Source organism: Pristis pectinata, chromosome 1, assembly GCF_009764475.1.
Source record: "Pristis pectinata isolate sPriPec2 chromosome 1, sPriPec2.1.pri, whole genome shotgun sequence".
Lineage (NCBI taxonomy): Eukaryota > Metazoa > Chordata > Chondrichthyes > Rhinopristiformes > Pristidae > Pristis > Pristis pectinata.
This window is the reverse complement of record NC_067405.1, coordinates 106,411,502-106,435,104: the sequence shown is the minus strand read 5'-3', so window position 1 is coordinate 106,435,104 and position 23,603 is coordinate 106,411,502. Positions and strand designations below refer to the sequence as shown.

Genomic DNA, 23,603 nt, shown 5'->3' with positions numbered 1-23,603 from the left:
TTCTATAATGAGATGCCCAAAAGGTAACCTTAATAGTTGCATATGATATTATTTCTTTATTTGTAATCTGGCCATTAATAAATGCTTCAGCCTGTCTATCTGCCCTTAGATTTCCAAAACTTATATTATTTTTTTCATCCACTCACTTTGGCATATTATCAGTCAGCATGTTGCTACAGTCTTCAGGTGGTTAATGCGTTTGAACTCCACAGTTATTTTGCATGTTGTTTTTCAGGAGCTATTCACGTTTTACAGCAGTAACATGTTCACTGAAGGTTTCACATTGAAATCAATCAGCAAGCACAGAAATTGTTGGTTGGCTGATTCCGAATACATTAAAATAGTTTGAAATTGACAAGTAGCTTGTTTGGAAATAGATGCCACAGGCAAACAAATTTATTCAAAAAGAAAGATTGAATAACCCAGTCAGTATCTTTGTATGTTAAATCGTTGCTCTCCATCTGGTTTATTTTTATTAGTGCTAATCAAAGGGGAGAAGGCTGCAAAGCTATAATCAAAGATTAGGGGAATGGAACTAATTGGCTAGCTCCTTCAGAGTCAGTACTGGCATGATGGGCCAAATGCCATTCTTTGTGCTGCATGATTTATGAAACATTTTTGTACTCGAGGACAATTCTGCAATGGTGTCAGCGTAAGCTGGTGACTTATCCCAATCCTCTGGCATTATGACTGTGAAGCAGGCAGCAGGTGTCTGTGTAAATGCCAATGCCTCTTAAACATTGCTACCATATCTGCTTCTATCACCTCCCCTGGCAGCACATTCCAGGCACCACCCCCCCCCCCCCACTCTGTGTATAAAAAGAAATTGCCTAGCACATCTTTAAACATCCCCCCCCACCCCCTCACCTTAAACCTAGGCCCTCTAGTATTTGACATTTCCATCCTGGGAAAAAGACTCTGACAATCTATCCTGTCTACACCTCTCGTAATTTTATGTACTTCGATCAGGTTGCCCCTCAGCCTCTGATGCTCCAGAGAAAACAATTCATGTTTATCCAACTTCTCTTTATAGCTTACACGTTCCAATCCAGGGAAGAACCTCTTCTGCACCCTCTCCAAAGCTTACACATCCTTCCTATAGTATGGCAACCAGAACTGTATGCAATACTCTGAATGTGGCCTAACCAAAGTTTTATACAACTGCAACATGACTGGCCAATTTTTATACTCAGTGCCCTGACCAATGGAGGCAAGTATACTGCATGCTTCTTTACCACCCTATCCACTTGTGTTGCCATCTTCAGGGAGCTGTGGAGTTGTACCTCAACATCGCTCTGTAGATCAATGTTTCTAAGAGTCCTGCCATTTACTGTATACATTTTTACTTGTACTTGACCTCCCAAAATACATCACCTCATACTTCTCCAGATTAAACTCCATCTGCCATTTCTCTGCCTAAATTTCCAACTGATCTATATCTTGCTGTAGTAACACATAAAAAGCTGGAGGAACTCAGCCGGTCAGGCACCATCTATGCAGGGAGTCCAGATGAAGGGTCTCAACCTGAAATTTCAACTGTGCATTTCCATCCATAGATGCTGCCTGACCCGCTGAGTTCCTCAGCGCTTTTTTGTGTTACTTCAGATTCCAGCATCTGCAGTGTCTTGTGTTCTCTATATCTTGTTGTATCCTTTGACTTCCTATCCAGAGCTCTGAATTCTAATGTCATCTGCAAACTTACTAATCGGACCACCTACATTAATATATATTACAAAAACAGAGGTCCCGGCACCCTTAATAGTCTTAGATTTGTTGTCAATTAAATGCAGCACATGTTAAAACACATATGATAATGACTTAGCCTAATAAATATATTTATCGCGATTAGTTAAGACAACTCAGATTTACTACATAGTTCAAACATTTACTTTTTAGTTTCACAACCTTAAAACTCATTAACCCCTTAGCTACACAACTCTGTAGTTACTTTCACAACTTCCAAAATCAACTATTTGTATTTAGATATTACCTTTGAGGTGAACCTGGCCAGGAATTGACTTGGCGAGTTCTTCTCTGAGTCCCTAACTCAGTGTTGGCTTCTTTAGTGGTTGGTCTCTGGAGCCAGGTTGGTCTCAGGTCATCCCGTAAGGCATCTTTATGTACATTTCTTTGCATACTTTACAAAAAAATCATACGCTACAAGTCCAGACCTTATCCATACATGTTTCTTTAATCCCTTGAAATTCCTGCTGGTGCTGTTCCACATTTAGCTCAACCACTGGTTCTTTAAATATGTTTATTTGTACTTTTGCATTTTATCAGACTCTTTCTTTCATAAGATGTCAGTTCCCAAAACATCTGTATCTGTGTGTTCTCTTCAGGTAATGGGATAATTCAGAGCCGAAAAACACGATGGTGCTGGAGGAACTCAGCAGGCCAGGCAGCATCCGTGGAGAAAAGCAGGCAGTCAATGTTTTAAGGGTTCTGACCCAAAACATGTCCTGAAGAAGGGTCGACTGCCTGCTTTTCTCCATGGATGCTGCCTGGCCTGCTGAGTTCCTCCGGTATAATTGTGTTTTTCATCTAGATTCCAGCATCTACAGTCCTTTGTTTCTCTAATTCACGAAGTTGTAAAGGTAACTTACCTTTGTTCTCACCTTGATGATGACCAGGTGTCAGTCATGTGACCTTCCTTCACTGTGCTACTTTGTTCTTGGTTACCAGGCACCTCTTTCTAGCCAGCAGTGTCCTCCCAGAGTCTGATAGGGTACTCAACATCTCTCTCTGGCTACTACGCTTATCACTCAATGGATTATAGATAGCATTATTATCAAGATTATATGTTGCATTTTCTATCAGTACTTTTCCAGGCCCCTGTGATATTGTTATCTGGCTCTGAGCAGAGACCTCATGTTCTTGGGTCTGAATGGAGCTTCCACCTTCATCACCCAACTTGTTCCATTGGAATTTTTTGCCTCATTGTTTTCAACAGTGCTTTCCCCAAACTTAATTGAAGGAAAAGTTAAATTCTGAAAATGTTGTTATAGAAAATGTTATTGAAATAAAATTTGTTTACACTTTTACCTTTTTCCAGCTTTGACTGTATTTATGTGGTGTTGATTTAGGATTGAATTTTAGCAGCCTGAGCATGGCAAGTGAGTACAATTCCAGCCAGTAGCCAGAGTTAGCCAATCAGAACCAAAGAATCATTCCTCTGTAAATTGGGTATGGCGAAGGAGAAGTTTGGCAAGGAAGAAATCCTTAGTTTTGACATATCCTTTGAGCCCTTGATTAAACAGTTTATTGACATTGTGTTTTCATTAACATGAAGACAAACCATTAAGATGAAGAAAACTAAAACTAAGAAAAAAATAAAGAAAAATGTAAGAGAAAAGTTCTCTTGCTATGTTTTATTTAAAAAGTAATTGTGCAGGATGAGATGTTGGAGTTTCTGGTATCTGATTTAATGTTGACTTTGGCTAACTGTGTGGGTGGGTGGGTTGGGGGCAGGGATGTGTGTGAAAGGTGTACAGTATAATGAATTAATGTTTTCTTTTTGAAATGCAGGCTGTCCTTTGACAATCCTTCCTGTGATGAGACTGTCCTGGAGAACATGAGAAATAATTTAATTCAGGTTGCTGAGGCAATAGCTAAGTTCTTTTCCAGCATTCCTGCACCTATAAGATTTGAATAATGCTTGGTTTTGGTCTTGGGACTAACTCTAACATAAACATGGAAATAAACTAAAACTGTAAGAAAAGGCCAACATTTCAAATTTCTATTTGTTTTTCAATTTTACTTTGATTTTATTCTGAAAGCAGAATTGCTGATGCTGTTATTGTTCTTGTATAATAAGATGTCAGTTTAAAGTGTTTTTTTTTGCAATTCAGATTTGTTATTTTGACATAGAAGCACAAAGATTTGGATGCACCCAAGCAAATTGTTGAGAAATCAATCTTGCAGGCAATAACACAATGATCACTGTGTGTTTCCATCTACATAGAATTTATAGATTAGACCCATCTGGTCCAGGATAAGGTTTATGCACCATACGGACCTCCTCTCACCCTTCTTCATGTAATTGCCACCTTGACATTTATCTCTCCTGCATGTTCATACAAGTTCCCCTTGAATGGATCTATACTATTCACTTTATATATTTCTTGTTCCAATGCATTCTACTTTCTGGTAAAGAATTTTCTCCTAAATTCCACATTTATTGGTGATTCATTCATGACCCCTAATGTCGAAAACCCAAACGGATATATCTCTACATCTATCTTACGGAGCCCAACCATAATCGTTAACGCTTTATCAATGCATCCCCCTCAAGCCATTTTTTCCATGGCAAAGAGCCCCAACTTGTTCAATCTTTACTAATGGACAATTCAATTCATTATAATCCTTGTAAATATTTTCTTATACCATCTAGAATTCCTCTTGTATCTTTTATAACATGGAGATCAAAAATCATACGCAGAATTCCAAATATTATTTAAGCTCTGACACTCAGATTAAAAAAAGCTATATTTAGCCACTGTAGGTGAAGACACTTATAAATAGATTTCCACTGGGAAGTGGATATATTTACCGTTAGCTGTTCTGTTCCTTTTTGTATTCATTATAAATTATGAGGAAAGATCAGAAAAGCTCAGCAGAACATTCAAGAAGAATATGAAGTTTAAACCTTGCTCAATATAGATTATTAAGTAAAATTTTAAAAAAGGTATGCTTAGAAACTGAGACAAGAGGACATACATAAATTTTGGACAGATAATTGCAAGGAATTGTTCTTAAATTCAAAATAATCTAAATAGGGTGAGCCGGTTACATGAATCAAAATTATTCATAGCTCAAAATACAGTTGGAAACTGATGTGGTTGAGGGGACAAACTTTAACAGGCAAAATAGTCTTCAGTCTCAACTTTAAGAACATAATCAAAAGTTATATTTTATCACTCTGATGAACAGAAATATAGAGACAATTTCATGTACAAGGAGTTGTTAAAGCAACATGTTACCCTTTATGGCCTGAAGTGATGACTCATAGGTATGTGAAATAGAAACTGCAAACGTTGAGGTTAAGCAGGAGCTTGCTGCCTGAGCAGCTGAATATCTCCAGCAGTTTTTCTTTTAATTTCAGCATTCCAGCATCGGTAGTTATTTGCTTTTCAGCTCAATGACGTGAGCTAGATATGGAATTGGAGCACGGGTCCCAGACCTAAAGCAGTCAAAAAATATTTATGTGAGATAATGGATGTGTGCATACATGCATTGTTAAGGACTTGCATGTGCACATCTTCAAAAGCTGGCATAGTTAAATTTTTTCACATACTCTGTAGTTTTTAATGTTTGGGTCTGTAACAGTTTTGTGAAGTGATACTTAAAATTTATACAAATAATATCAGTACGATGCTCATAAAAAAACTGGCCAACAATATTTAACACAGCCTTGATTTTAAAAATCCATTCTGGGGTTGAGTATTATCAGCAAGTTGTTACTATCTGTTAACAGTAGATGGCAATATTAACCTTTGAATTCAGTGCAGGCACTTCACTCTGAAGTTCAAGGCGATTAATGCAGGTGACATTCAGCTATAGCAAAGCCTATTTACATAAATAGCTTGATGTACAAGGAACAGGCCACAGAATTGTTTTGTTATTTTCTTGTAATGGATTGACCTGTTGTGTGTTTTCCCATGTGGTGCTTCATTTTAGTAATAGAATCTAATGTTAAGATAAGTAAGAATCTGCTTGCATGTGTGGTGATGGCTGCTCATGGATCAATTCTTTATTCAGCCTGACCACTGTTGCTATGGTAAGCTTATGGCCAAGTCTTGACCTTATTCTTCCTTTACCGTGGACCTACTGAGTCCTTGACTGACCTTGGGACTAGCTTCAGCCTTGAAAATAATCTGTAGTCTATTGCTGTACCACACTCCACAAACCCCCAATTTCTCTGGCATAATTCATGTTCAAATTGATCTTTTATGAAGTGGTTAGTGGGTATTTGGAGCTGGAGTACATTTTTATATTTACTGTAATGGATAATTTAAAGATTAGATAAAATGAGTGACTTTGTACTAAAGCCTGCTGTACATTCTCATGTTCTTTCATAGTTAATTCCACTGCATGATATTATTACCCTTTCATCACAGTGCTCCTAGGCCTATTACCAATGACATCCTGATTCAGTGACTAGAAGCATTCACCTGCCTTTTTGGGTTGGTTCATGCTCTCCTCCACCTGCTCATATAGTAACGTACAGGTGGCCTGGCAGGAGGGTATGGTTGGTATCATTCCCCCATGGGACATCAGCACAATGATGGAAAATAACTTTGCAGTACATCACACAAGGACATTGACTCTTGTGTAATTGCATGGCATACCTCTTAGTGTGGTTCTGTGTTTGGGTAAGTCATTTAGTATCTGATCCAGGTATTATCTATCATACAACTTTATGCACGTCAATTTGGCTAAAAAGGTGATTCATAAATTCTTTAAAATATATTCTCTATTGAACTAGCTTGTAACTTGTAAAATATACACTAGGTTAAAGTACATTTTCTGAGAATGGCTATAACTTCCACTTGCCTGAGTTTAATTAGTAAGCATTACTACCAGCCTGAAACCCTTCAAAGGTTTTTAATGCATTTAGAAGTTAAGAGAAATTAAGATTTATGTTGATATATAGTGTTATCATCAAATGCTTAATGTGGGGGTGGGTAATGCGGCTTAAAATAGTAAAAACGTATCTTCTTATTTATACCGCAAAGCTTTCCAACTAGTGGACTTAATGAGAAATAGAAATGGTACATGCATGACTGGCCAGATGGAATGAGTAAATTAGGATTTGCATTATTACAGTAAACAAATAGGCTCTAATTTCAGGAACAGCTTCACAAGTGTTGCAAGCCTAATTATTGAAACACATCAGTCAGGATTCAATCTGCTGAGCAGAATTTTAAAGGGGTTGCATATGATAATTCTAAGCTCCTGTAAAGGTGACAAATTCTCTTCTCATAGAGATGAAAGATCTCCAGAGTGTTTGTCACCAGAACTTTTATTAAATATATGTTGGAGACAACACTGTGTTGTTTTCAGGAAGGCCAAGTTAGATTTCCATTTCAGTACTGAGTTAATTGATCTTACTCTGGGAATAGAAAGGCTCTAGAATAGAAAATCTGGAGAGTTTGTTTTATAGTGCTTTCCAGTAATTGCACATATGATCATCAGGTATCATAGAAAACTTAAGGTACAGAAGAAGACCATTCAGCTCATTGTGTTTGTGCTGAGTAAACCCAATCACCCAGCACCAATGGCCCCAGCACTCATAGCTCAAAGTACACATCAAAGTACAGTTTATATGTGAAGAAGGTTTCTGCCTCTACCACTCTTTCAGGCAGCAAGTTCCGGACCCCTATCACCCTCTCAGTGGAAAACTGTTTTCCCTCGGCTGTCCTCTAATCTTTATACCAGTTACTTTAAATCTGTTATCCTGTTTTTTGAGCCTCTGCTATCTTGGCTCCTTATAATTTAATTCACCTCAATTAAAGTCTCCCCTCAGCCTCTCCTGTTCCAAAGGCAACAACCCTAGCTTATACGATCTTACCTCTTAGCTATCATTTTCCAGATTTGGCAACATCCTCTCTGGATCCAATTCCATTTGCTACTTTCCTGCTCAACTAAGCATACTATCTTACTGCAATCTAAGGTTTACTTAATGGTGTCAACCACAGAGTCAATTTTTTTTAATAGTTGCAAACTTCATTTTCATGCCCCCTACATTTACGTCTAATTCATTTATATAACATTACAAAAAGTAAGGAGCTGAGCATTGAGCCCTGTGGTAACAATCTTCCAGTCCCAAAACCACCCCTCAATCATTATCCTCTACTCCCTCTACTGACCCAATTTTGGATCCAATTTGTCACTCTCCCTTGCATCCCACAAGCTTTTACTTTTTTAACCAACCTTCAATATAGGATTTCATCAAAAGCCTTGCTAAAATCCATGTAGATCACATCAAATACACTGCCCATCTAGTAGGGTTGAGATCTGCTATGATGATTCCATAGTTAAATAGCCTGCTAATACCCGACAGGATTCACACTTCCAGTGAAGAAGAGGAAATTTGGTAAATTAAGGATTCTGAAACAATGTTGCCCATCTTATGTAAAATTGGTGTGTGAAACTGCTTATTCTAAGAATGAGGATGCAATCCAGATATAAAAGGTGTTATAATAGAAGCAACCTTGTCAATTAGCATTAGCTGCTTTATCCTTGAACTATCACAGCTTTAACTTGAGCTGTCTTTTAGTTTGTAGAAAAGTAAAAGTGTCTGACTTTCAATTTTAATGTCACAGTTAGTAATAAGTGAGGTTATTCATTTTCAGTATTCATGATGCAATATGTTCTTGGTCTGGTAATGATTGGAACAATTTACTCTATCTATTGCACAGACTAATCCAAATGGTGATGCTTAGCTTATTTTTGGAGTGAAGCAATGCAGGATTGAATCAGATGAAAAGTGCAAGTTGGTTTGTTCACAATACAGGGATTAAATACAACAGTCCTTCAGGAACGGGTATCAAATAGCATCTCACTTGCTGCAATGCACAAGTGCTCAGCTAATACATTTCCAAAGATTTGATGCCCCAGAGGGAAAAACTGCAGCTTCCTTAATCTTCCAATTTAGGCAAGCCGGTTTAGGCTGTACATTCACAATCAGGATTCCGGGCGCAAGTCTTCTCAGTTTCCCCAGTATGTTTTTTAGTTTCCATCATGTGACTAAATAAGAGAGCCTGTGCTTGAACTGGCTTATACTTGTTCTGTAAACCTCCTGGATTGGTTATCCTTATCTTTTAGCTTTTTTTCTCATTCAAATCCTCAAGGAATAGCTTGGGAGAATCCCTTCCAAAGCTAACCTGCTTCTCCAAAAATGGACTAATAGTGATTCACTCATGTTGTCCAGAATATATGTTCCCATGGTAACCCAGTCTTAAAGCCACTGACTTAATATTTGTTTCTATGGTTGAATAGAATTAAAAGCATTCTTCTGCATAGTGTGTTGTCCTGATCAGAAATTTCTCACTTACTTAGATAAAAATGACATTTTGTAGAGACAAAGATTAATAAAATGTTTCCTATTATACAGTTAGAATCTAGTGAAGCAGAACAATTTAACATGCAACAGTAATTGCTGAGTTTATCAAAGTACATTTAAGAGATACCTTAACCTGTAGAGCAGTTGGAGACTAGCAATAATACATTTCTTAAGAATAGGAGAGAGTAATCTCCTTGGAAAGAATCAGAGCTTGGTATCTGTCCTAAATTACAAAAGCAGCCTGTGATATCAATGGGGACATGACAAACTTTTTATTTTAAATTTGCCGTAACAGCCGAATGCAGTTGGAATCAATTATAGTCAAAAGGATGTTTAATGAATTTGACCCTGTTCAAATTCATTAAACACAAAGTCATGAAGAAATTGAACTGGGATGTCAAAGGAAATAAAGGAAGGACACCATAGCATGATGTATTCTCTGAGAATCTTGGTAACTTAATGCAGAGGAACTAAGTACGAGGTTCACCTGATAAAAACACTATGATAGATTTGGGATATATTTAGACATCCTGTGTCGTCTTTTTACATTGTTGCACTTTTGATGAAACACAGAGGCAGTTTTAGGGGGCCAGCATACCATAAGGACCATGAGTAATAAAGAGCTCCAATTATCAACTTGTTTCCCAGTCCTTATGCGTGTCCCAGGGTGTAGCACAGCTTTACTGACTGAGAAAGAGGGCAGCACAGTGAAACAGCAGTTAGCATTGTTTCACAGCTCCAGAGCTCTAGGTTTGATTGTGACCTTGGCGCTCTGTGTAAAATTTTGCACATTCTCCCTGTAGCTGTAAGGGTTTCCCCTGGGTGCTCCAGTTTACTCCCACATGCTATAATGAATGGCCACAGTAATTGCTCTCTGTAGCTGTGACACTTTACTCTGTACTGTTGTTGTTTTTACCTGTACTACATCAATGCACTCTGTACTGACTCAATGTAACTGCACTGTGTAACGAATTGACTTGTATGATCGGTTTGTAAGACAAGCTTTTCACTGTACCTCAGTACAAGTGACAATAATAAACCAATACCAATAGATGGTGGGGTAGTTGATGGGGATGTGCGAGCTAAAACGTATTAGTATAGGTGGGTGCTTGTTGATTGGTGTGCAATTAGTGTGGCAAAGGGCCTGCTATCTTGCCTTGGATTTGTAAAATAACTGAAGTTGGAATGGAAGCTGCTGTCTCCTTTACATTACAAATGGAAAACAAGTGGGTCAAATTTCAAGAAAAAAATGAACATCTTTGTGCAGAATAAAAATGACAATATAGATAATAAGTTAGTTGGAGTGTTCAGTTTAAAACTTTTAATGAAAGGAGCTAATATTTGGACATGTAATTTCCATGTAGTTCAGCTGTTATGAATTAATAACTAGAGGCAGATGAAATAATATTCCATAATTGTTAAGGAATTCCATGGAAAATGCCAGGACAAGTTCAGCTCCAATAACTCTTAAGCAGCTCAACACCATACAAGACAAAGCATCTCTCCTGATTTGTACCACCCAAAATATTTCTTCTCTCCACCTCTTGTGCACTGCAGTTACTCATCAAGGCTACTTGGACAGAACCTCCCAACTCTAACACCCACTTCATTGTGTCTGTGATGCTTTGTCTTCACTCAATTTGGTTCTAAACCAGACCACTCACTTAATGTCTCCTCACACACTTGCCTAATGCTTGGGTCTATTTTAGTAGCTTTAGTTATTTCCACTGCTGTGACAGGAATCATTTACTACCCCATGCAGAGTTTATATTTTGCTTCCTATGTTCACTGTGGCCTCTTCACAAAGTAATCTTGACTGTATATTTCTATTTTAGTATAAGTAATCAATGTCAGATAAATGTGATTTTAGGTGGCTTTTAATTTGTCTTTATTTTTAATATAATTTTATTAGTTAAATCTATTTCAACTGTGGTAGTGAGGTCTGCAGATGAGCCATGGAGACAGAAATATTAATGTAGCCTTGGGAATAGCTGGGAGGAGTTGGTGAGGACATACTTAAATTTAACTCGGTTCACTACTACGCTGATAAAGACCATTTAACTTGGGTAATTCCTTCTCTCATGTTTCATGTGTCTTATTGAATGCTTTAAAGTATTGGATCAACAAGGTAGGTAAAATTTCTGGATGCAGCTGTATTTTTGATAACATTACAAAGATTTACCCCAGTTCTGGTATTTCAGTGTCAATGTTTCAAATTAATTTGACTTAGTGCAGGCATACAGTAGTGTGGGTAAATTCGCTGTTATGGAATTTACAAATCATTACCAAAAATCTGGGATACAGAATAGAAATTCACACTAATGAAATCTGTGTGAAAAAATAAATTTTTTTCAACTTACATTTCCTAACATATAGATGATGCAGCTTCATGTTATGGAAAATTACGACGTGAATCATTTTCTAGGAATGCAACCCCCCTACCTAACACCATAATGTGGAGGTCACCTGTAATCTTGAGACAATCCCCTGGTACTGGTTATATGGGGGCCCCTGATTTAGAAGCAATAGGTCTAATCAGTGAATTTTAAGTTGCAGTTTCTTGATAAGTCTGAACTATTGACCGGTAGTATACATAATATTTTAAAATATTATCAATATATTTTTATCATTAACTTGAATTGCAGGCACTTGTTGGATAGCACATGTTTCATGCTGGAGGTTGCACAAAACTGACCTTCAAAAAGCACTTAGATGCAAGGATTTACCCAATCATCATATTAAAATATGCTTACTGCCTAGTTCCCTGCAAAGGCAATGGCAAGTTGCTGTTGTGAAGGAGCAAAGCAAGTATCAGCTTCAACGTATTATTTGATGTGTTCACTTCTAAGATCCATGAACATTAAACAACTAAAAATTATTAGTAAAATATTTGGTTTCTTATCTGACCTGAAGAAAATCCAATGAAGATGGTATGAATAGTCTCTTAACAGATCCCTCAACTTGAATGGACATTTGTCTGTAAATGGGAAAAAAGTGACAACAGATGTAGGTAGCAATTATAGTTCAGCATGCTTGCACCAGGGATTCTGAATTCCTTTACAAAAAGCAAAAGGAAAGTGACACTAGAAGATGCACATAATAAATTCACAATAAATGAAAATGAAACAGCAGAAATATAAATAATCACTTTGCCTCATTATTGGGCAGAAAGACAAACAGGACAGATGTGGTATTAAAAAATGGGAGCAAATGATATAACAAGATTTAAGATAGAAAATGGGGAGTTAATAAATCCATCAAACTTGTGGAGCAGACCCTGGAATGGAATGCATATTTATAAATATTCCTTAAAGTCTAGATCAGTGGCAGAGCTAACAGCTCCTAGGTTCCCTATATGTAAAAAGGGAGATAGAATGTCCATGAAGATATAAAGCAGTTTAAGTGATGTTGATGGCAGGAAGTATAGTGGAATGGTTATTCAAAGATGTAAAAAAAACCCCTAGAAATTTAAAATAAACCATAGGCAAGTCAGCATGGATTGAAAAGGACAGGTCATGCTTGACCAACCTTATTGAATTCTTTGAAAACCTGATGCATAGATTAGATGAGGTAATGTGGTAGAAGTAATACATTTGGGTTTTCAAATAGCCTTCAAGAGCTACTGCACAATAGATTCACGACCAAGTACAGAGCATGAGGAGTTGAGAGAAATAGAATGAAAGGAAAGCTTGTTAAAAAGCAGAAACGATAGATAATTATTCAGACTGGCAGAATATGTGAAGTGATGGTCACCAAAGAACGGTGCAGGAATCACTGTTGCCCACCACTTGCATAAACAAATTGGACTTCAATAATTTACATAGAATTTCAAAATTTGCCAATGACTTAAAATTGGAGAGATTCATAAATACAGAAGACTGTATCAAAATACAGGACAATGTTAATAAACTAGCTGAATGTCCATGTATATGCTTAATCAATATAATTTTACAGAAGTGCAAGAGGGTGCATTTCAGTTGAGATCAGTAGATAGCTCTATTCTATTGACTGTAACTAACTCCAGTCCATTGTGTCTCTAAATATCTTCATCCCCACAACTATACCCAGCTACTTATGTCTGCACCTAACAGCTGTATTCCTGTGTCTGTAGTTAGCTCCATCCCACTACTTCTGTTTGTACCCAGCTCCAATTCCATGATGAAAAGTTATAATTCTAAAATTGTAACTCTGCTTCTTCCTCCATGAACACTGCCTGATCTGCTGAATCTTTCCAGCATTTTCATTCTTTATTTCCAATTCCCTGTATTCATGTAGCTCCCTTGCATCTGCCTGTACTCAGCCCCATTCCCTTGTGTCTGCCTGCACCCAGTTCCTTTCCTCTGGACCTGCCTGTATCCAGTTCCATGTCCATCAGACTGTACCCAGCTCCATTCATCCATGTCTGTGTGTACCTGTGTCCATTCACTGTGTTGCCTAATCCTTATTCATTCTCTTGTATCTCTATATGCTGAAGGGAATGGAGCTGGGTGCATACAGAGGCAGGGAATTGCAGCTGTGTACAGGCAGAACAATGGAGTTATTCCCCTGTCCCTATCTGTGTCCATATCCATTTTCCCACATCCCTCTGTACCCAGCTCCATTCCTCAGGGTTTGTCTGTACCTTTCTCCATTGTCTTGGCTCTGCCTGTACCCAGCTCCATTCCCGTGTATTTATATCCAGCTTCATTTGTTCTTCATGTGTCTGCCTAAATCCTGCTTCATTCTCTAGTCACTGTCCAAATTGCTTGTCATATGTATCCTTCTTCATAATGGAACAGTCTGCATCTGTAATTACTTACTGCCAGTCAGGGCTGAAACCTTAAAGTCACATTCTATCTCACTACGATCACTTACAGCATAGAAGCTCTGCAAAATAAATTCTGTATTGTCTCAGAGTTGAATATTTTGCACATTATTCTTTAGACACTTGTTATGAGAATCTTGCTGATATTGCATTTGAGATTACATTTCAATCTGTGGTCTTGCATTCTATGTTGAAGCTGATGCTACTATTTTTTTCATCTGTTATCATTAAGTTTTGGAGTCTTCAAAAAAAAAGTTGTGTGTGGAATGACTATTGGTGTATCTATATCAGTGATTTATGGTCATGTGATACTATTCCTGATCCTAGACCAAAGTTTTAGGAGTTGTTCATTGACTCTAGGCTACTGTTACATTTGGGGCTGGCAGAGGATGAAATTTCATAGCACACTTTGCTGCCATCTCCATGGAAATCACATCCCCACATGCCCTTATGTCCCAAATGGCTTTGATTGGATCCCTTCTTCTCAGGCTATGCACAATTTGTCTTTTGAGTGCTTGATCCAAAATATCTCCAAAGTTACAATATCTTAATGTAGCACTACAATATTTTCAGCTTTCAAATGCATATTGGAATTTATAACTCTCATTTTGTCAAACATTTGTGGGTTGAAGGATTCTTCCAACCTTTGAACAATGCTTGCAGATGAGATATTTTTACCTTTCTACAGAGCTACAATTGGGAGTCAGTTTCTGTAGGTAATTTAAGTTGCTAATGTTTCCTTATTGCACCATTCAATGCCTGCAATTTTTCCGCATTGTCTTCCAGCTTAAGAATATTGTTGATCTTGAAGAGCATCTCCGTTATTTTCTCCCAATTGTAATGTATCCTCAAGTGGATCTTGGATACTACTGTAATTCGGGTCAGATCTACTTACCATGAAAGTCACAAGACACAGGAGCTTCAAGTAATAGTGTTTATCCTAAACAGCAAGGAACACTTCCTGCACATGGTGATTACCTTGTCCTGTGTTTACATCATACAACATCAGTACTTTCTCTGATAACTTGACTTATTTACATGATTATACACAAAGCTGGTATTACAAGGAGAAATTGAGGACATTTGGGATAGATGGATTTAAAGAGGAAAGAATAGAAGGATATACAGCTAGTGTTACAGAAAATAGGGTAGGTGGAGGTTGGTGTGGGGAATAAAAATTAGCACAGACCAATGTGTTGAAAGGCCTGTTTCTGTGGTTTAAGTTCAGTGACCTGGATATTGTTGAGTGGGACTTCTCCTCACACTTACTATTTGGATTACCATCACCCCACACATCTGGTTTGTATCCACAAGGCTGGTTTATCTGGTTGAGAATGTCCTGTTCCCACATGGCAAAGCCTTGAACTGTGCTAGGGCCTTCTGTGATGTAACCAGGTCACATGGGTAGCCAGAAAAACCCTGGGCCATGACACAGCTGAGGAAAACTTTGTTAGACGACAAGCCACACCCTCAACTTTGTCTGTCACAGCTGTTGAGCTTATGGACTTCTGAACATTATTGACACTTCGAAACATTCTAATAAAAAAATTATTACAAAATAATGTCACCTAAAAACTCTTAAATAATTGAGAACATTACTTCAAATGCAAATTATTAAAAATGTAACATTATTCTTTACTTCTCATACCTGTGAAATTTCCATTGAAAATTATGGAAATGCCATGTGAACTTCAACATCACAGGAGTCTGTGATAATTCAATTCACTCCTTGTGACATCAAAAATAACTGAGAGCACTGGATTCAGCAAAGGCAATGGGGCAGACAACATCCCAGCTGTCGTACCATAGGCTTGTTTTCCAAAACTAGCTATGTCTTCACTAAGCTGCTCCAGTATGGTTATAACACTGCCTGACAAGGTGAAAAATTGCTCAGGTCTATCCAATTCAGAAAAGCAGGACAAATCCAATCCAGCTCATTAACAGTCAATCAGACTAATCTCAATCACCAGCGAAGTGGGGGAACATGTTGTCAACACTGTTATCAAGTGTCACTTACTCACCAAGGAAGAATTAGCAAAATATTTTTTTCTAATCATTCATTAAAGATAATGTGTTTCCTTTGACTCAAATTTTGTGGTTACAGCTAGACAAACAGCACCTGCAATTTCCCACAGACATGGGATATGGTTTAATTGGAATGTCATTTCAGGACCTCAGCCTCTACCTTGAATCTGGAATATGTGTGATCAGGAAAAGCAGTGATGTGCCTCTTTAATCAATCAATTTGAAAAATTTTGCTGTGTCTGAACCAGGAAGTCGATGTTAGTTCAATACCATATCGTGTACAGAATATCAGAACATGAACTAGAGGAAAAGTGAATGGGGATTGGGTAGAGGGAGGTAAAAGAATCAAAATCATTTTTAAATACATTAATAAAATTATTTTCAAATCTCCAACAACAATATAATTCTGAAGGAGTAAGGTGCTATTTTCATAAATGTTAATTTTTAGTGCTGGATAGGTTATTTTGCAGTATTGACGCATTAATAAGCAAGGTGTAGCTTTTCTGGTGTATTCAATGGGTACCTTTTACATAAGTACAGCATTTTCCTACTGTTCCATGCATTTGTTTAAATACAGTTTCTGTAGCAACTGAGCATCTCAGATGGACTCTATTATTTTAACTGCAAACTCAAGCTTAATATTTCTTGCTGTGTAATGTTACTTGCTTTAGAGTACTAGTGGTAAAATGATATTTTATGTTACAGAGAGATCAAAGCCCCGTCAGTGCCCTGAGATCACTAAGACTGCCCCTGGAGCTCCACCTAAACTGATTTGGACATATTCTCTCCCAAGTTAAAGCAGACAGCACATGAATTATCAATCCTTGTTCCAGGGTATTTATTGGAAAAATAATGTATAGTCTGTGGAAGGAGTGAGCTTAATGAGTATTGCTAGTAATGTTGGAACTGTTGGAAACTACAACACCAGTGAGAGATGATGGATTGGTTGAAGGTCATAAATGTTTGTGTCCAATTTAAATTTGTGTACCTAAAGGGACCCCTGTTGTGAGGATGTCTCAACTTGGATAAAGGTGCATTGAGCAGGATACCGAAAGGAAGGAGAAGTGTGTGTGACCATAACTATAAGTCATTCAAAAGCCAATAGCGAAACATACTCATGCATAACAATTTAGATGTCTCCAGTCTAAATATGCACTATTTTACTATCTGAATGCTGACAAGGAATCTATTGAAACCTACTGGCCTAGAAATTCCACTGGTAGATGCAGCAGCAACACAACACTTGCTGTTCTGGTTATGGATCTACAGTTGTAAATTTTTGTTATTGAAAATGAGAGTAAATGCCAGTTTGCCAACATCTTCCATCACTTTGTGAATGATTGAGAATAGTGCGACTGGTAATTATCTGGATTGGATTTGTCCTGCTTTTTGTGAACATACCTAGACCATTTTCCGTATTGTTGGGTAGATGCCAATGTTGTAACTATGCTCGAACAACTTGGTTGATGACGTATCTAGCTCTGGAAACAAACATCTTGCTATGTCATTTAATGTCTAGATAAATTATTTTGTTTTCATATTGTTATATCATTTGGTAAACAAAGCTTCAGCCTGTCTACATTGTGACAAGCTTTAGCAAAACCAGTAATAAGCTCTCAGTAACTCTAACTCCTGTCTGCCTGACAAGCACCAGAAATTATCTGATGCCTAATGCAAGTGTCTATTTGCATTTTCTTAGAATGAAAGCTATCAGGCTTCTCAAAATTGGAGTATTCATAACTCAAAAATACTTCCCAATTCTATGTGCAAGCTTGACATTAGGGGGCATTCAATACCAGTCAGGAACCTGCTAATTTTACCATTCCTAGCCCAGGGATATCAGAACCCCTGTCAGAATCAGCAACAGGATCAGCTGACTCAGTAAAGAGCAGACATGATACAGACAGTTCCAGGTCTCCAATGTTGTTTAATCACACCAAGCACTGCATTTAACCCTCAACCATCAGGACAGCTTAATGTTTTATTTTCATCATTGAATTGTCACGTGAATTTTGATTGCCATGGTATCTTGCATGTAAATTAATAAGCAGTAGGATTGTTCTAGATAAGCTCCATATTTTTAATTTTAACCATATAATAACATTAGGAAGGGTTTTCAAAGTTGTGCTGAAGTATAAGGCCACCTTCACGCTGTTCTAGTGAATTCTGCAGTGAGTCATACTTGATGGCTAATTATTATGCATGATGAATATTCTCTGTCTCCAACCAGCTAATGGCTGGATTATTATTCTTTTACAGAGAAATGCTAGTTTTCCACTTTTTGGAGATGCTAAAGTCCAAGGTAATCTAGCCCACTCTTCCAGAAGCAGTAATCTACATGAGGCTGTGAGGATGTATGTACCTTCCACTCCCCATTTCTGTATAAGAATCTGGTCAAAGAAAGGATTAAGTATTTATCAGTATCTGGGTTTTTTTTGAGTCTCAGACAGCAGTTCTGTTGGTTGGAGCAATTTTTATCTGATATAGTTTTAGCATCATTTGAATTTATCATTAGGATCATCCAGATTTTGAAAAATTGAATCTATACAGAAATCATTGTTCCAAGATGAACGTTTAGGTTCATGTGTTTCATAAGGTATATTATGAATTTAGTATAAACTAAATGGATAATATAATCAGAAAATCTTTCAGTGTTCAATAAATTGAATAAATTAGCAAGGTTTTGTACTCTTGCCAAAATTCTTTTTAAATTCATATTTGGGATGTTAAACCTGTTATTAGTCAAGAAATAACAATGTGTCAAATATATTCATTTAAATTGATATAATAGACACATATATCATGTATATTGTTTCCTTTTAATTTATTTTTTCCCCTTTCTAAATTATTCATTTCATTTTCATAACTTCCTCACTTTCTAGGTGAGGTAACAACAGTAGCAGCTGAGGAAGGAAAGTTTTATTGTTAAGATTTGACTGCCATATGTTAGAGGTACGGGGTTCTCCATTAATGACCCCGAGCACTGCTTGTCAGTCACAGATCTTCTGCTCCTTATTTCTATATGTAGCAAATACAATTTTTAAAATATTATTTTTAGTGGAAGCAACTTGGTTCAGACTCGTAGTTCTTGATTCTATCTAAAAACAAACTGACATCATCATTGTATGGCAAGGTCATTGACCAAGCCATCTTTGTCAGCAACAAAAGCTCTTCTTGCAGCAGAACAAGATCTAGGGTGCAACCAATTCACTCAGCTGCAGGTGGAGCTATCACTCACCAAAGCTGGCTGGTTTCCTGGAAACTGAAACAAAACAAAAAATTGAACTCCAGTTACAAGGTAATTTTTTTTTGTCATTTTCTTACTCATAAGTAGCCTGGCTAAGCATACGCAATTTTGTACTTGGACATGATACCAGAACTTGTGGAATTATGGTTATGAAGAAGGTCAATGTTTAAAACATGGGATTGTCCATTTAAGACAGAGGTGAGGTAAAATTATCTTTCTAAATGAGGTATTGTTATTGGTTTATTATTGTCACTTGTACTGAGGTACAGTGAAAAACTTGTCTTGCATACCGATCATACAGGTCAATTCATTACACAGTGCAGTTACATTGGGTTAGTACAGAGTGCAATGAGGTGGTACAGGTAAGAACAATAACAGTACAGAGTAAAGTGTCACAGCTACAGAGAAAGTGCAATGCAATAAGGTGCAAGGTCACAACAAGGTAGACCGTGAGGTCAGAGTCCATCTCATCATATAAGGGAACTGTTCAATAGTCTTATCACAGTGGGGTAGAAGCTGTCCTTAGGTCTGGTGGTACGTGCCCTCAGGCTCCTGTATCTTCTACCCAATGGAAGAGGAGAGGATAGAATGACCTGGGTGGGTGGGGTTATTGCTTCACCAAGACAGTGAGAGGTAAAGACAGAGTCCAAGGAGGGGAGGCTGGTGCCTGTGATGCGCTGGGCTGTGTCCACAACTCTCTGCAGTTTCTTGCAGTCCTGAGCAGAGCAGTTGCCGTACCAAGCCATGATACATCCAGATAGGATGCGTTCTATGGTGCATCGGTAAAAGTTGGTGAGAGTCAAAGGAGACAAACCAAATTTCTTCAGCCTCCTGAGGAAGTAGAGGCGCTGGTGAGCTTTCTTGGCCGTGGCATCTACGTGATTTGACCAGGACAGGCTGTTGGTGATGTTCACTCCCAGAAACTTGAAGCTCTCAACCTTTTCAACCTCAGCACTGTTGATGTAGACAGGTGCATGTACACCGCCCCCTTTCCTGAAGTCAATGACCAGCTCTTTTGTTTTGTTGACATTGAGGGAAAGGTTGTTGTCATGACACCATTCCACTAAGCTCTCTATCTCTTTCCTGTACTCCGACTCATCGCTGTTTGAAATACGGCCTACAACGGTGGTATCATCTGCAAACTTGTAGATGGAGTTTGCCTTCTTCAAAGTGCAATAGTAGCAAAGTTTCTGAATAGTTTTAAGGAGAGGTAGATCAATTTTTGATAAACAATGGGATGAAAGGTCACTGGAGGTAGGCAGGAACATGGAGTTATTGTTACAGTCAAATCAGCCATGATCTTATTGCATTAGGCCACAGTCAATTGGCTAGGAGGGTACCCTGGTCATAATAAGAATGTTCATATGTAAATATAGTTTGACTTTCCATTTTACCATTTGTTAAGCTTTAGTTAAGTAAAGCACATGGTTAATCCATATGGCTAAGAGAAAAATTCCACACTGCAAATCATAAAAATACACAACATTTGGCAGGGTGGCTCAGATTATGAGTTCTGTTCATGAATGCAAGATATATATGGAAGCTCAGATTTGGCTTACATTATGTGATCTATCAGTGTTTGCACAGCTTTGCAGTCTAACCATGAATGAGAACAAAATATCCCAGACCACAGACAGGGAAATTGGAAAGGAGGAAGATTAGTTATACTGATTAAAAAGCTAATTTACAGCAGTAGAAGGAAGAGTTTTCAGAAAGGATGATCAGGCAGTAGAAATACTGTAGGAAGAGTTAAGCAGAATCAGTAGATACAGGGCTCTGGTAGGAGATACTTCTAGACCTTTCATATAGTAATATGTTTGGGAGCTGCAGAACTATTTAGTGAAATATAGGAAACTTAATGTTCACATAGATTGGGAAAAACAATAGCTTAAGAAGGGAATGCACTGAATTTCTAAAATGTAAGATAAGATAAGATCTTTATTAGTCACATGTACATCGAAACATACAGTGAAATGCATTTTTTGCATAGTGTTCTGGGGGCAGCCCGCAAGTGTCACCACGCTTCCAGTGCCAACATAGCATGCTCACAACTTCCTAACCTGTATGTCTTTGGAATGTGGGAGGAAACCAGAGCATCTGGAGGAAACCCACGCAGACACAGGGAGAATGTACAAACTCCTTACAGACAGCGGCGGGAATTGAACCCAGGTCGCTGGCACTGTAAAGCGTTATGCTAACTGCTATACTACCGTGCCTGCCAATTAGTTTATTAGAAAAATTCGCTTATGTATAACACAGTAAATTTAGCCAACAATCTGATGGTTTCAGTACATCTTGCAAAAAGTCATGATAATATGACTGCACTTTATATTAGGTTAGAAAGAGAGAAAGGAAAGACACAAACATGATATTAAATTTAAGTAGAATAAATTTTCAGAGATAAGATATAAAATCACCACTGTAATCTGAGATAAATTGCTAATGGGTAAACCTATAACTAAAGAGTGGTAAGACTTCAAAGAAAGTTTTGGTACAATATAAAACCACTTTTACTCCTAAAAGAACCCATTTGTGACCTTAACTCTTGACAACAAATAATATGAATGACTGAATGGAGCTAAGAAAAAAGCTTACAAAGTGAAAAGCTTATGAACGAGAAGAGCTGTTAAAAAAAAGAATAACTCCAAATTAAATTGGGAATGTTGGCCTTTATCTCAAATGGATTCAATATTAAAAAATATATGTGTTGTTCCAGATATACGAAACTCTGTTCAGTATCCTTTTGTTATTCTGTGTTCAAATTTGGATACTGAACCTCAGAAAGATATATTGACCTTGGAAAGGCTATGGTGCAGATTGTCTGAAATTATGCTAAGGCTCAAAAGATTAAATTATTAAGGTAGTTGTACGTATAAGAGTAAGGGCTGGTCCAATCTAGGTCCATAGATTGGTTAAAGGATTCAATAAATTGATTACAAGATTTAATAAGGTAGAACAAAAGGAATTATTTCCTTTCATGAGGAATCCTGAAACAAATATAATTTTAATATTGGAGCCAGGAAATTTCAGAGTGAAATCAGAAAACATTTTATCCATATGTAGTGCAAGTATGAAATGCACTCGCTTAAATAAAACAGATGTTTTAAGTCTGATAGTATGTTATTAGCAAGTGCATCAAGGATACAGAACAATGATGGATAAATACAGTGGAGTGCAGCTCAGCTGTAGTGATGGAACTGATTGCTGGAAGACACTCAAGGGACTGAATGGCCCACTCCAGTTCACATATTTGTGTGTCCAATGCTTGTACCCCTTGCATATTGCATGCAGAATTTACTTAATTTATCTGTCTTAATTCATTGAATCCAATAATATCACAGCACAGAATGGTCTAAACAAACTAAGCAAACAATTCAGTGCATCTTATCCCAGCTGGTACAGCACGAAGCACCTAATCTCACTCACCTCCTTACACCCTAGCATTTAATATTCCTCCATTTCAAACAACCATCTAATTCTCTTTTAAAAGAATTTATGGACTGTGTATCAATGATGGCTTGTGTTTCAATGATGGTTTTCCTGTGCACTGAAAATTTTTTGACCTCTTTAAATCGTTTTGTGATTACCTTAAATTTGTGTCCTCTTGTAACTGTCATGCCAACTAGCGGAAACAACCTGTCACAATTTACCCTGTTATATTGGGTACTACTTTCCAGAAAGCTGCCAGGAGCTGAAAAATGAAATCAAATAATTGTATGCTGGCTCACAAAACTGGTGAGCACTGGCTGTTACCGTGGCAACCTGAGCCTTTTATCTGCTGCTGCATGCTCAATAATGTCAGTACCTCAAATAATTAACACTTCCATAAAAACTGTTGCAAAATAAATTCTAACTCCCTCAAACCAACTACATAATCAAGTCAATCTAATTGTTGCATTTAATAAATAAAATTATAAAGGAATCTCAATATTTTCTAATTAAATTGAATAAAATGGACCTCCTCATCACATATACACTGCTTCATTAAATCAGCTGCCACATGTAATGGATATCATCACATGCATATTTATGGTGAATGTGGTTAAGCGAGCTACTGCAGACTACTTTATAGTCCCTACCATAAAATTGTATCATCATACACCATCAAACAAAGACTTCTGAAATCAAGTACAAAGGCAGTTTATCCACTGACTAAGGAAATGTCTGAAGGCGTTTTACAGAGAGTGGAAAGATATCTATAGATAAAAGAAAGAAATGACAATTTGCCATGCAAAAATTATGCAAACTGATCAACAGAACTTGAAAAGAGTCCTGAAGGTGGAGAGAAAATTTCAGAGTTAGAAGGTTTAGGAAATGATTTTTAGAAAAGAATACTGAGGTAGCCAAAACCTCCATCACCGTTGAGGTCGGAGAACTATACATCATCCCGGAATTGAAACAGGAAATAATTTCAAGGAAACTTCAGATATTGTGAAGGCCATAAAAGGATTTTCAACAAT

At 37.4% G+C, this 23,603-nt stretch overlaps 1 long non-coding RNA gene across 1 annotated transcript in view; it reads right to left on the bottom strand.

The window, feature by feature from the left end:
* Positions 1–5,037: 5,037 nt before the first annotated feature.
* LOC127572677 (uncharacterized) overlaps positions 5,038–23,603 on the bottom strand; it is a 44,322-nt gene continuing 25,756 nt past the window's right edge. Inside the window, exons 3-4 of the long non-coding RNA XR_007956653.1 lie at positions 11,975–12,044; positions 5,038–5,182 (exon numbers count right to left, since the gene is read on the bottom strand). This is a non-coding gene — a long non-coding RNA (uncharacterized LOC127572677). The remainder of the gene's footprint in view (positions 5,183–11,974; positions 12,045–23,603) is intronic.